The 13,417-nt window shown below is 39.3% G+C and overlaps 1 long non-coding RNA gene across 2 annotated transcripts in view; it reads right to left on the reverse strand.

Moving 5' to 3' along the window:
- Positions 1-2,020: 2,020 nt before the first annotated feature.
- Positions 2,021-13,417, reverse strand: part of LOC127388636 (uncharacterized) — a 69,837-nt gene continuing 58,440 nt past the window's right edge. For both annotated transcript variants that reach the window (XR_007890421.1, XR_007890420.1), the window contains one exon: positions 2,021-2,223. This is a non-coding gene — a long non-coding RNA (uncharacterized LOC127388636). The remainder of the gene's footprint in view (positions 2,224-13,417) is intronic.

Consider the following 13,417-nt stretch of genomic DNA (forward strand, 5'->3'; position numbering starts at 1 on the left):
TCATCAGTACAATATAAAAAAAATTCATTAAAGTGTGAACTCAAAAGCAGGTAGAAGGCCATCCTAATGAGCAATTACTAGTGTTCCAATGTCAAACTGGTAAGTTGTCCGATTGGGCTCTGCATGGTTTGATCCTGCATTATATTAATCAGTACTTTCACTACTGACCTGAAGGGCAGAATACAGCATCTATGAATCTGTTACAAGATGGGAAGGATTATGAATATTCTCAATGATAACAACAGAATTCAAAGTAAACTTGCCAGATAAAAAAGATATAGACTAAATAGACGTAAGCCCAGAGAAGTACAATCAGAGAGGACATAACATCAGAGCAATTAAGTCCCACTGTGTAAAACTGAAGAGACTGGGGGTGTGTTTGTCCCATAGAACAGGTTTCTTCTTTGAGTTCACACTTAAATGGATATTTTTGCATTTCACTGATGAGAACGCCATAAGAAATTATGTACCTTACCAAATTAAAGACTTAGGATATCCACCCAGAAGACTGAATATTGTCTTGCAGAAGGATGTTAGATTTTTGAAAAGCAAATCATGTCTGATTGGTATTACTGGTACTCTGTTACTTTCTCATCCTTATCTGTTGCCTTATTTCTTGGGCAGTAAAGTAAGATGCACTGGTCTGTAATTCTCAGGTCTATCCTTTTAATACAGAAACTTCATGTGCTCACCTTCTCCTTTATAATAATTTTAGACTTTGAGGTAGTTTCTAATGTTTCATTAACTTTTTTTTTTTTTTAAATTATGTTTGCATCTGAAGAGAAGTAAAATCCAGCAGTGATGCTACTATCAGGAATTTCATGGAAAAGTGAGTACTGGGAATGATTAAACAGGCATACTGATACAGCCAAAAGGTCTGTCAGGAAATTTCCCAGACTGAAAATAAACATTAGGTGGGCAACATTAGGTGTAGTAGGGAGGCAGTGAATGGAAAGTAATGGTGTGGGGGGGCAGGATGACTTGGAGAGCCAGGGAAGTGAAAATGCACATAAAATGCTACCAGAGAGAAAACACAAATTTAACCTTCCAGTTAGTTTGGTTTTAGTTTAATCTAGTGGGAATTGTTTAATAGGGCTGGCTTTTGGCAAGGTTTTACCAGACAAACCCTGTTTTCCTTCCTGGGAATCTTATGCAGGTAGGATTTAAGGAATTTGAACACTTTTTATTAGAATTTCTATATGTCTTTATATCCAGTTAGGACAACAGTATAATTCAAACTAGATTCTGCAATGGCTTAGACATTAGTAGATGTGCACAGGTCTGGTGTGTCCTCTGTATCATATCCACCCTCCAGCCTTGCCTCATTCGTGCTCAGCATGCTACCTGCTGCAGTGGGGAAGAGAACACCACTGCCAAGGTGCAGACCATCTCAGTAGGCAAGCAGATATAATACATTTTATAAGCCACGTGCATCGCATTTTGCTGTGTGTGCTCACACAACTCATGCAGCTGCCTGAAAAATCTCTGGTCATAACACAGGAGGCCTAAAGCCTCTGGTCACATGCTGCCTGGTGGCTCATTTCTGAGGGAAGGGTCCCTGTTGGGTAGTCACCTCTGGGCCCTGCAATAACATCCTGCACTTCCCAGCCCCCCCCCCTTCTTCTCTGCCCCTTTTGAACTCCTGGTCAGAAAAAGCTTGCATTGCTTGTGGAGATGTGGTTAAGAATCAAAGCCTGTGTGCTGTTGCTACAGCTTGTCTGTGTGTAAAACTGCTGGGGATGTTGGGAGCAGCACAGCTGGAGTTGCTCTTTACTGACTGCTAGCATCAAACCCTAGTACAGCATCCACTGAGCTGCATTGAGGTGCAGCAGGATGGTCCATGTAGCTTTGGCTCTTAACCTGACACTTTGATCCTTAACCTGAGAACACTTCAGATGCCTTTTGTCCTGTAGACACAATATTGTACTTCAGGGGGAACAATTACAGCAAGGAAGAGATACTGCTTCTAGAAACAGGCAGGAGGGAACAAAGTGAAAGGAGGATGTCTCCTCACCTGCTGCATACAGTGGACACCAAGTTCTGTGCTAAAGTTTCTTCCGTTGCTGTGCCCCCTGCAAGCCAGGCCCACCCTCGTATTGCAGCGCCCTGTTGGTTTCAGGTGATTGTTGCTCCAATGAGGTGTTTCATGCCTGGAATTATTTCTTTGATGGAAGAAACAGAGAGCAGGACCAGGAACAGATGGCTGTTAATGACATCTTAATTCTAGAGAGAATGAAAGTGGTATTTCATTATGTGGTATATTTAAATTGCCTTCAGGTGTTAGTTTAAGAGAGTAGAGGAAAAAAGAAAAGTTAAAAAGATTTTTAAGATTTAGTAAAAGGGATAGAGTGGTACAAATCAGACCTAGTAATAATGCCCTACAAACCTGTCAGATTGTAGTAATGTGACAAGCACTAGCTAAAGGGAATCATTGCCCCATGTATGGTGATGGACTTGTTTCACTTTGATGAATCAACTGGTTTGAATTATTAGAAAAATGAAATGTTTGCCGTGGTTCAGAATTTCCAAATTCCCCTTCAGGATAAAAGGACATGCGTTATGTCTTTTTAATAATTTGAGAATCAATTTTATGCTATGAAAAATGTTCTCTTTTTAAAGCACTAACTTAAATTTGAAAACAAATTCATAGTGCAACTGAGTTTGGTGATTAATAAGCTTCATTTAAATAATTATTTCCTCTTGCTAAACTTTCCTGCAAACGCGACTTCTTTTAATAAACATGTAATCCTAAAGGTTTTTTGAAGACTGTTTCAGTAAGCAGAATCCTTTCTGATATAAATGTCGACATAAATTAGGATTCATCCAGCTAATTCCTCTGTGAATTTATGGTATTTGTGTACAAGAGATTGGAAAACTATAATTTCAGAGACCTGTGTCGTACAGGAAGCCTTTCTTTCTGTGAGAGATGTCATTGCAGTGCAGTTATTTTTGTTATATACATAATCTGAATTGTGTAAAAGATCAATAGAGATCCATACACAAACACTTTCAATATGTTTGTATGCATTTCAGGAAAAGCTCTCATAGAATTCTTTAAAACACACAAATTAATATTGCTTACTTTTCAGCAGGGGTAAATTAGGGTCTTGGAGACCTCCTTAGAACAGTCTGGAGTTAAATAATATTGCATGTTTTTCATTTTACTATGATGAATGCAAAGCTATTAAACAACCTTTTAAAGAGTTGGTGTAATTATCTGTAAACAGTAATGTTACAAAAAAAGGTCAAGTTGTCCTGCCATTAGAAGTTTATGGATATAAACTGGATTTATGTTCCCATAAAAGGGGCACCGACTAACTAGATTAATTCTACACAACTAAACCAACTGTAGTAATATTTAGAAACAATAAAATGATACCAATTAAAGCAATTTTATTTTTTGTGTCATATTGATTAATGGTGCACTAAAATTAACCAAAGACCTTAAAATCAGAATGGTTGCAGGAAGGCATCCACATCTCAGCATTATTACCAACAAGAAGGAGCAGTTAAGGGAGATGGCCCTGCAATAGTATGAATATTTAATTAATAATTAGTCATGTAATTTCTCCTCAGGAATTATTATCCCTCAAACTGGTTTGTGAATTTAATTATTAGCAGCCTTTTTGTTTCCATGTCCCCTCATTACTGTCAGGATTGATGTAACATAAACTTCATTAAAAATTAAAGCAAGAGTCTTAATTACAAGGCTACCCTGACTGAAGTCAGAATTAGCCAAGTCAGTGATGTGCAAATGAGTGCATTATTTAAGAAACATGCTGGAAGTAGTTATGCTAATGTGGAAGGTTCACAGTAGCAGACCTTTTCACTTGCAGTTGCATATTCATTAAATGCACTATGCAAATTTAATGTAGCAGCCTTAGTAATGCGTTGTTAATTTATTCAGATTTATTGAGTAGGACTTAAAAAAAAAAGTACAAATTTAATTACTCTATCTGCTAGAATGATATTAGGAGAGATAGTGGAGGTTTAAAATGCGTTGATCTGGATTACTGCAGTTTGATGGAGGATGTAGTATCAAAGGACACAATTTTGATAACTGGGCTTGAAAGAATATTTGATTTACTTATGGAATGATCTAAGAAATCACTAAAATTGCACATGCTCCTTCCCAATAGGAAAGTAAAAAAAAAAAAAAAAAGTCTCAGTTGTATTAACTTAAGAGCTAAAGCAGTGCTGAGTCCACAGTCTAATGGATGTAATGATCCTATTGAGACCAGTAAAGGTTATGTATGGAGATCTATGGGAAGCAAACTGTCTTTGTGGAAAGTTCACTGGCTGTTACGTGTTCTTTTGCGATGCTGCTGATCATCCAGTTTAACAACAGGAATCCTGTAGCTCGGTGACATTACTGGCAGCACAGGGTAATTTGTTAGCAACGGCCAAGGGGAAGTTTAAATTTCTGTTTTCCTTTTTACTTTACAGTTTGCAAAATACCCAACAATAACACTGCAGACTTAACATGGTGGAATAATTCTTCACTGGCACATTTTTCTCCCGATGAAGGCTATACTTATGGGGAGCAAAATAATATGATTGCACTGTGGTGGTAACTGCTTTGAAACCTTTTCACAATAATTTGGATTGTTGTGGAGAGACTTATCCCAGCAAAAGTAACCTTGCTGTCATGAGGGGCAGAAAAGCTGAGCTCAGAGAGCTCATTTCCAAATGTCTTTGGTTCTCCCCCTTGTAACAATTCCCATATTTTTATTTTCCATCTGATGTGTGGTTTCAGAAAACCAGTGGCTGCAGTCTTGTGCTTTTTCAGTTATCAGCTTCATAGCTGGGTATCTGTAAAAGTTTAGACAATTTGTAGATGTTTGGAAGGGCCAAAGTCTGCACTGCTTAGCTTGGCAGTAAGAGCATAAAGGACCCACTCCTTCCTGGTGTGCTTAATCTTTGCACATTATTTCTGTGTAGTAGCATTGTTTGCTCTGCTCACTACTGGACTAAGCACCACCAGGCTATGTGTCAGGCTACTAGCTTCATACTTGCTAAGTGACTACTGCCTTAAAAAGGTACAATCCAGCTTCCCCTGTAAAAAATCAGCACAGTCAGCATATTTAACTCATTTTAAAAACGTAATGAAGTTCTCTGGCCACAAGTACCTGAGTCTTGAGGTCAAGGTGTTAGTCTGTGGCAGGCACAGGCATCTCTGCATTATGAAGCCTCTGGTAAAGCTAACCTGAGGAGTTCTTGCTTTCCTACTCTTGCCTCTTGTTCCTGCTATGCTGAGGCTGCCATCTCCTCTGTCCTCTGAACCACACTGCAGAAATTAACTTTTCTTTCAAATAACTTTAACTGCTGTTTAAAATAATAATAACACTAAAATATTTTTTATTGTGTAGCTGCAGCTAACAAGCAGTGGAATGGACAAAACTAAGTCCATCATTTGATGTGCATTCTGAAGTCTGCATGGATGTATCTCACAAAAGCAAGAATCCAAACCGACTCCCAACACCTTCCTCATCTTCCCTGTGTTTTACTGGTATAGTCATTTCTGCAGCCAAGGCCAGAGACCTTTATTTTTGGGTGAGGGGGTTTTTTCAGCCAACCTTGCTCCTGATCCAGGAATCAAGCACTCTTGTGCTGGGATATCAGCTGGCAACCCCGGTTTAACATTGGATTCACTGGATGAGGGAGACAAGGGGCTGGTCTTTCTGTCACACTGTCACCCACAGTGTATGCTGCTGTGCAGTCTAAGGGAACAGTGGCACAAGGGATAAAAACAAGTGGTTGGAGACAGAAAGTCAACAAGATCCTTCTGTGGTGACTATCGTGTCAAACATGGAACCACACCTACAGCTTCTCTGCCTTTGTCTTAAGCTTGTTTCACTGCTAAGTATTATAATTCATACTCCTGTCCATGTTTTCTAGTCCATGCTGGGATCCATTCAGGTTTTACCGGGTGGCTTGACAAATCTGTCAGTGTCTTTCCACCCCCCCCTGACTCTCCTTGTAAACAATTGGATCTATCAGGTATGGATAGAAAGCTGACTGCATAACCTATCAGTCTTTATTCATCCTTCATGCAGCAAAATCCTTTCAGATAAACTATTTTGCTCCAGAAAGTAACTATCTTAGGACTGCTACTCAAAAAGGATATACAGAAAAGTATTTGCCTCCTCTGTTGTCAGGAACCTTGCTTTGAACATCTAAGAGTTTGTGCAGCATTGCAGGGACATTGACCTTGTAGCTCTTTGAATTGTTGACTGTATGTATGAACATACAGCTCAGGCTTTCTTAAAGTGTCCTAAGTAAAATTTACCCTCTTTGCCAAAATAAGGATCTATGCAGTGTCCTACACGTGGCAGGAGTGTTGTTTGAAAGGCATACATGGTGTTAAAAAGCCTTTCAGAAAAAGCAAGAGGTGTGGGTGTGCTGCAGGGCTATTTCCTGCTCCATATGGAGATCCTCATTTCACACACACTTTACTGGAAGCAGCTCTCTTAATAAATTCACATTCACTCTTCTTTTACCTGCTTATCCAGTCATTGGAAAAATTCTTCTGTAAAAAGCATAGGCTGGCTTACTTGAAATAGTTTAGTTGCAGCAAAGTCTTAGAGCTGTGCCTTCAGTGTGTGGGTGGTGAGATTAAATGATACGCCGTGTATGCTCAGAATAGTTGAATGATTAGGCACTTACATCTGTTTAATTAAACAATGAGTTTCAACCTCTGTTTAATTAAGGACTAGCTCATTTCAGTTGTGATCACATGCTGGGAGTTATAACACTTTTGTGATTCAAATCCAAGGGTATAAGAGAAATGGGTTGGTCTTCTTTCAGTGCTTAATTGCCAGTGGTGCACAGCACAAAGCAAATAAATGATTTGCAGTTAGGCAATGGGAGAATTTAGGCATTATTAGGGAAAAAAGTATGTTTAAGGTAAGATTTGGGTCAAAGTGAAGAATGTGAAATCATGTGAGTTGGGTGATGGGGGAAGTGATGGCTACCAAATACATATTCTGGCTTTATTTCCTGGAAGGTCTTACTGCCTTAACTTTGTCACTTGAGTACTTTGCCCACATTGCTAAAGGCTTGAGGACCTTGCACTCTTTGTAATCTTCAGAAAACCATCCCCACTACAAAAAAGGGAAAGTGTTGTGGTTTTTAAAAGAAAAAATAGCTGAGACACAGAATCTGTAGCTTAGATTTTGAAAATCTTGCTGTATCCAATTTACCAGAATTAATGAAAGAACCTGGGACTGATCTGGTTTCCCATGCCCTGAGTTTGCATGCCAGGTAGTGGACTTTGCTCTCCCTTTCTTTGTTAGGAATTTGAGGCACACAAACCTTGTTGAGGAAGGAAACTCCAGCCAATGTTAACTAACAGGGAAAGAAGCAGCAAATAAAGAGAATGCTGTGTAATACTCACAGTCCTGAACTGTGAAAAGTAAATAAGACATTAGTAAGGAAATAAGAGAAACATAGGAGGTTTAATATATCTGCTGAATGGAATTCAAAAGCAATTCTCATTATCAGATTTACAGATTTCAGTATTCAATTTGGGCTGGTTGGAAATTCCTTGTGACTTGTTACCTTGGCTGTCTCTAAGGGAAAAGTACAAAATTATGATGTTGCAGTGAGTAAACAAGCCTGTTTCCACGTTAATGGACAAGAACCCATACTGGAGCATTTGGGGAAACCGGATTAACTTTCAAACAAGCATGGAATTTTTTCATCTTGTATTTATCTTACACATATCCAGAGTTCTGATGAACCCACAAGCTGATCATCCTCCTCAGGTAACACCTGAATAACACTGGAATTACACCGTGCTTAAGATTTATTCTAGCCCATGACTGATCAGACTGGAGAAACCCCAAAACAGGTAAAGTGTGTCCCAGCCTGCACAGTCTAAGTTTCCAGGGGCTGTTGCATTTCCAAGCTGACGTATAAGACAGCTGGATCATCCCAAGTCTGCCTATACCTGTCTCACAGCAGCTGCAGTGGCCCTTTCACAAAGCCAGCCTCTTCCCTGTGTTGTCAGGCTTGGACTCTTGTGGCAGTTCGTGGTACTTCTGCCCTCACAAGGTAGAATTTTGGTGGATGCTGGAGGGATGTACAGTCTTGTCAGACACAACCAGATTTGGGCTTACTGTAGCAATGCTTATAAGTTTAGATTGCATAATATTCCTGTTATCCAGTTTTGAGTCCATATACATTTGATGTGTTTAATATCAACTCGCAAATTCAAGCAAAATAAAGTAGGAATGTAGTTTACAAAAGATCTGATTGTGTAATTTTGATTTTCACAACTATTTGCTAATATAATGAACTTGAATTTTAAAATAAACTATTAGTGTATAATTACCTGGTTTTTTTACTACAGTAAGGTACATTTAAAAATATTTTCAAAATAAGTATTTTAATATGCATAGGGTTTAATTTTGGAGATTTGTGTGTGTCTAGATGTATCTATAATCAAAACAACTTTTGGCTGGAAAATGCCAATCAGATTAATTTCAAATGAGAGCTGTAAGGATGAAAAATACAAATACCCCAGGAATTTTGGCAGAGACAGTCTCACACTTTGTTATGCAATGACTGTAACTAATATGGTAAGCAGGAGCATTGCTCTCTGAATGGGTTTCTTCTATATCTACTTGCTGTTTCTTCAGTCTTCCTCTGTGTCTGTTGATGTATGGTATCTACTAATAAGGTATGAGATTATGTTGCTTTAAGGTAAAATGATGCTTTCTGTATTTTATTTTTGCTGTAGTTGTCGAGTACAAATTCAGTTGATGTATACACGTGTAGCTTGTCAGACTTCATGCAGGGAGAGCCATTGCTAGACCGTGCCTATGGTTTTAGAGAGATGATACATTAAGAAAATCACAGCTCTTGGCTTGTGACAGAAGCACGTTATTATACTGAACCTTAAAAAAACAATAATTGTAAACCCATGTGGCTTTCTTATTGAACAACCTTGTGTTTTAGTTTCTTGCTGTAACTTTAAAAGGGCTAGGTTATTCTGAATCCTGGGCAGGCAAAGCAGCTGAAGCCATCATGTGGGAATATCTTATCCCAGTGAATAATGTATCTGCTTTTATGGGTCGTCTTCTTTGTTGCAGGGTAAATTAGTTTAATCAAGTTCATGAGTTTGGGCAGCCTCTCATCTTCCTGTTTCTCCCTGCTCTCCATCCTCCACCTAGCACATTAACTGGAGGAAAAATTTATGACCTCATTAGTTTTGCATATTGGTTCACTTAGGACAAGTGGAAGCTTAAAAATGTCACTCAACTTTGACTTGTTATGAAAGCATTTAACCCACTGAAGACTACTCAGGTGTTTCTGAGCCATTTGACAACTATAGTGTCTGATATCCTGTAAAAGCTACATAAAATAAGGACTCAGTCCAGACACTTCCTATCACCAGGATCACCTCAGATTCTAAACTGGGCTTCTGGAGTTGTGTTTTTTTGCTGTGCCAGGCCTTGCTTAGAGCATGTTCAGGTGTGCTTTCCTGCCAGTGCAAAAATTCCATCATAGCAGGCTGGCATTTGCATGAAGGAGGGCAGCTTCTTTGATGACTTATGATCTGCCTGTGCCAAGGAGACTGGTTCTTGTTCTCTCTGCTGTATTTTACAGTATGTTCCCCATCTGCATTGTCAGTACATAGTTGGATCTTACGGAGGTAATAATCTGAATTTTTGCTGCAGGGAGTTGTCTTTATCATGTGTTACTCTCATTGATACCTTCCAGTGCAGCAGGTGTTTGCTTTTCATTGTGCAGAGGGAGAGCTGTCCCAGCACTGGGCTGCTGGAGATGCAGTTACTCTGGTTCACCAGCTCCTTGTACTGTGGGAATGAAGGACACAGGATTGCTATCATTCTAGATGCTTCTGTTCATTGGCAGTTTTCAGGGAAGGATAAGTATCTCACCTTCTCCTTGAAAACCTCTTCTGTGTTTAACTTCCATGAGGCCTAATCTGAAAAGCTCAGTCTCTTGGGGGCTCAGCAGGCAAGACTCCAGCAAATTACTTGGTAACAAAGGAAGAGGAATATTTCTTTTCCTTAAGCCACCATATAAAATTTCTATCTTAAAAAAACATAAATCAAATGTATATTTTGTTTGGAAAAAATCTGTACTTCTGAGCAATTGCAAAAGTTTGGTTAAATCTGCTGTGTGCCCTTTTCTTTATCTTAAATGGGTCCTGAAGGAGGATTCCAAGAGTTTTGCTGCAGGTATCAGCTATAGCTTTCATTTCACTGTTGGCTTTTCCCCTCCATGCTGACTTTGCATGTGAAATTTTAACTCAAGAGAAAGCCTTGCATAGATGGAGATTAATCTCCTACTGCAGTTCTTGATAGGGCTAACAGGCTGGGATGTTCTAGGATAAGGCTGTATCTCATACTTCCTGCTGCTTGAAGCAATTATTTTTCATGGAAGGTAAGTTGGTCCTAGACAGGGAATTTTTACAGGTGTCTTTGGATCCCATGGCAAAGATTTGAAGCCTGGAGCTACTTATTCTATGTCATTGTTGTAATTCCAACATAGATAAGCTATTTTGGGGGCCCCTTCTCTGTCAGGTCTTTGGGATTTACAGTCTGTCTCCCTTGCCCTCTTTGGCAGACACTGAGGCTCTCTTGCCTTAACTGAAGATGATTTGCCATATGGTAAAGTGGATTTGCTCTCTATTAAATGTTTTTAATTGCAGTATGTTTACAAAGAGCTCTGTAAATACTTACATATCTGATGCTGCTAGAAATTAGTTTTGTACTAGGTTTTCCTGGGCCTATTCCAAATGATGCTGTTCAGAGAAGTTAAATCACATTTGCTGCCATTCAGAGCTTAATGACAGCATGCCCAGCATGAGGCTGTATGGCATTTTGTGTTTCACGCAGCCATAAATAAGACTTCAAAAGGATTACTTCAAATGATATAGGTGAGTGAGCTCACAGTGAGGTCTGGCAGTAATGCCTACTCTAGTAGTACTGGTGAAATTACTCGTGTGATTTAAAGCCAGAAACTCAGCCAGCGTAATGAATGTTAAACTCTGTTGTTTGCACTAGCATTTTACACTGCTCGTTTTAGTTACCCCAGTGTAATTTTTGCACATAAAGAGGCTGATTCTGTCAAGAATGTTTTCAAAAAGCTGCTTACTGCCCTCCATGAAAAGTTTGCTTTGAGAGACAGAATGTTTTCTGTTCTTGGGGAAGCCTGAGGTACAATCATTGGCACTACAGAAACAATGTTTCTCTAAAGACCTCTGTCACTATAATAACGAATTGCATGTATAACTGGTGTGTAAAAGCCTACTAGGTATCCTAAATATCTTACAGGTGTGATGAAGGTGTATGCTAAGGCAGCACAAAGCCCCCCAGAAAGGAACTGCAGCACAAAGGAGCCCCATCTGGGAAACTATGCATTATGGTCAAGTTAGAAGAATTCTCAGCAAAGTGAAAGAAGAGATGGTTCTTTCACAGAAATAGAACCAAAGGGCTGTTACAGCTATTTGCATATAGGATGTGTTTTCCCTGTCTTCTAAATCTTGGACATATAATAAAATAGGCAGTATTTAATGTAATGAAGTTTTTTATTAGGGTGTGTCTGTAGCTTGGAGAGGTTAGAACAATGATAAGTGGTTTCAAGTAAGTAGTTTTTAGGGTAGGATTTTGTAGTTTCCGTGGGTTTTGGGCATAAATGGGTTGAGTATAGGAGACAGGGGGTGCAGAGGTACCCTGTGTGGGAGCAGACTGAAGGGTGACACCATGGCAGCACCTTACTGAGACTCAAGAGCAAAAAGTTTGGAGAGAAGATTTGGAGCCAAATACTCTTCTGGTGTCAGTTACTTTAGCTGCAGTGGTAATGGAGAAGCTAGGGAGGCTTGTGTGATTTGAGGATGTGCATTGGGATCAAAAGAGAATTTTTTCTCCTGGGCTTTCTGACTGTGAAACATTAGAGCTTTAATGCACTTTGATTCTCCAGCCTCCTTTAAGTTTTAAATGTCTGTCTTTTGGGTATGGTCTTAATAGACTGGGGCTTTAGGACCAGTTTCTCTGAGAAGCAGCACTGCTCAAGAAGGGCCCTTGACACCATTCTGACTTAATGCTAGACACATCTGCTGCTACTTGGACAAAATTGACATTGTCTAGAGAGCAAAGCAATCACCTAGTGTAGCATTACAGAGCATTTACACTTGAGCCATGTTACCAGGCAGTAAATCTTGACCTTTAGGAGTTCAGAGATTAGATTTCTTTGCTACAAGCGCTCAAGATATTGTTAGGCATTTGTTGCTATTCAAAGCAGATTTCAGGGGTTACCTATGGGTTTAAATCATAGCATCAATCATTTTTGGAAGGTTCTTTTAAAGCTGAGATAGCTTCAAATAAAAACTAGGATTACTTTCACATTTATTGTTAGCAGTTGGCAAGAAGCAAAGGTGGGGGAGGAAGGGGTTGTGGCAGCATAAACCATTGCTGTAAGTTTCAATGTTTATTTCTATGCAAACAGTTATTTTGCAGTGTTTGAGGGGAAACGGCTTCTTTTTAATGCTGTGAACTGATGTACTGTTCCAATGGGATAATAAACTAAAAGTCAAATTCAAAATACAAAGACAGGCAGAGGTTAAAAGCAACCCCTCCAATTATCACTGACTTACAAACAGATGAGGTGTTGATAATTTGTGAATACTGAGAAATGCTTGAAAGCTCATGCCTTATAATTGTGTACAAACCAAGTACTTCAGAAGGGGAGGTCAGGACAATGCCAAACCAGGCCAGTGAGCCCTGACTTCTGTCAGGAACCTTTCCTACCCATTACAGAAAAGCACTGATGATCAAATTTGGGTAGGTGCACATAGCATCTAACTGGAATCTCATCTCCTTTTTCAGTGAGATAGAAGGATCAAAACTCTTTTGGCATTTTCTCTTTTCTTTCTCCCCTTTTCCCAAACCACTGGAGTGGGTCTCAAATCCATTTTTATGTATTTTTATCCCAAGCTTCTTTTTTCCAAAGCAAAGAGTTACATCCATGAAAGAAGTCCAGGATTTCATCCAGTGTTTTTTAAAAAAGAATTACATTTGTGAAATTGGACTGAAAAACCCAGATGGGAAAGGGAAGGCTAGTGACTGAAAAGCAATACCATAAGATCCTCTTGTAATTGTTAGGACAAGCATGTTCTGTGTGGTGCTGGAGTTAAAATGTGGTAGTAATCCCAGAATGCATTTGGAAAAAATCAGCCAGAAGAGTGAGGGATTTTTCCCCTTTGTCTAAGGCCAATGTTCCAGTACAAGAACACACTCTAGCCCTCTGGGAATTGTATTAGAGAAGGATTGGAGAGTACTTGGAGAGTACAGACAGGGAAACTTTTATTGAGGAAAGGAAGAACGATTAAAGTGATTAACTACCATGAAACAGTTAATTACAGAGTCCTTTAAAGTCCAAGTCTCCC

This window comes from Apus apus, chromosome 10, assembly GCF_020740795.1.
Source record: "Apus apus isolate bApuApu2 chromosome 10, bApuApu2.pri.cur, whole genome shotgun sequence".
NCBI classification, from domain to species: domain Eukaryota; kingdom Metazoa; phylum Chordata; class Aves; order Apodiformes; family Apodidae; genus Apus; species Apus apus.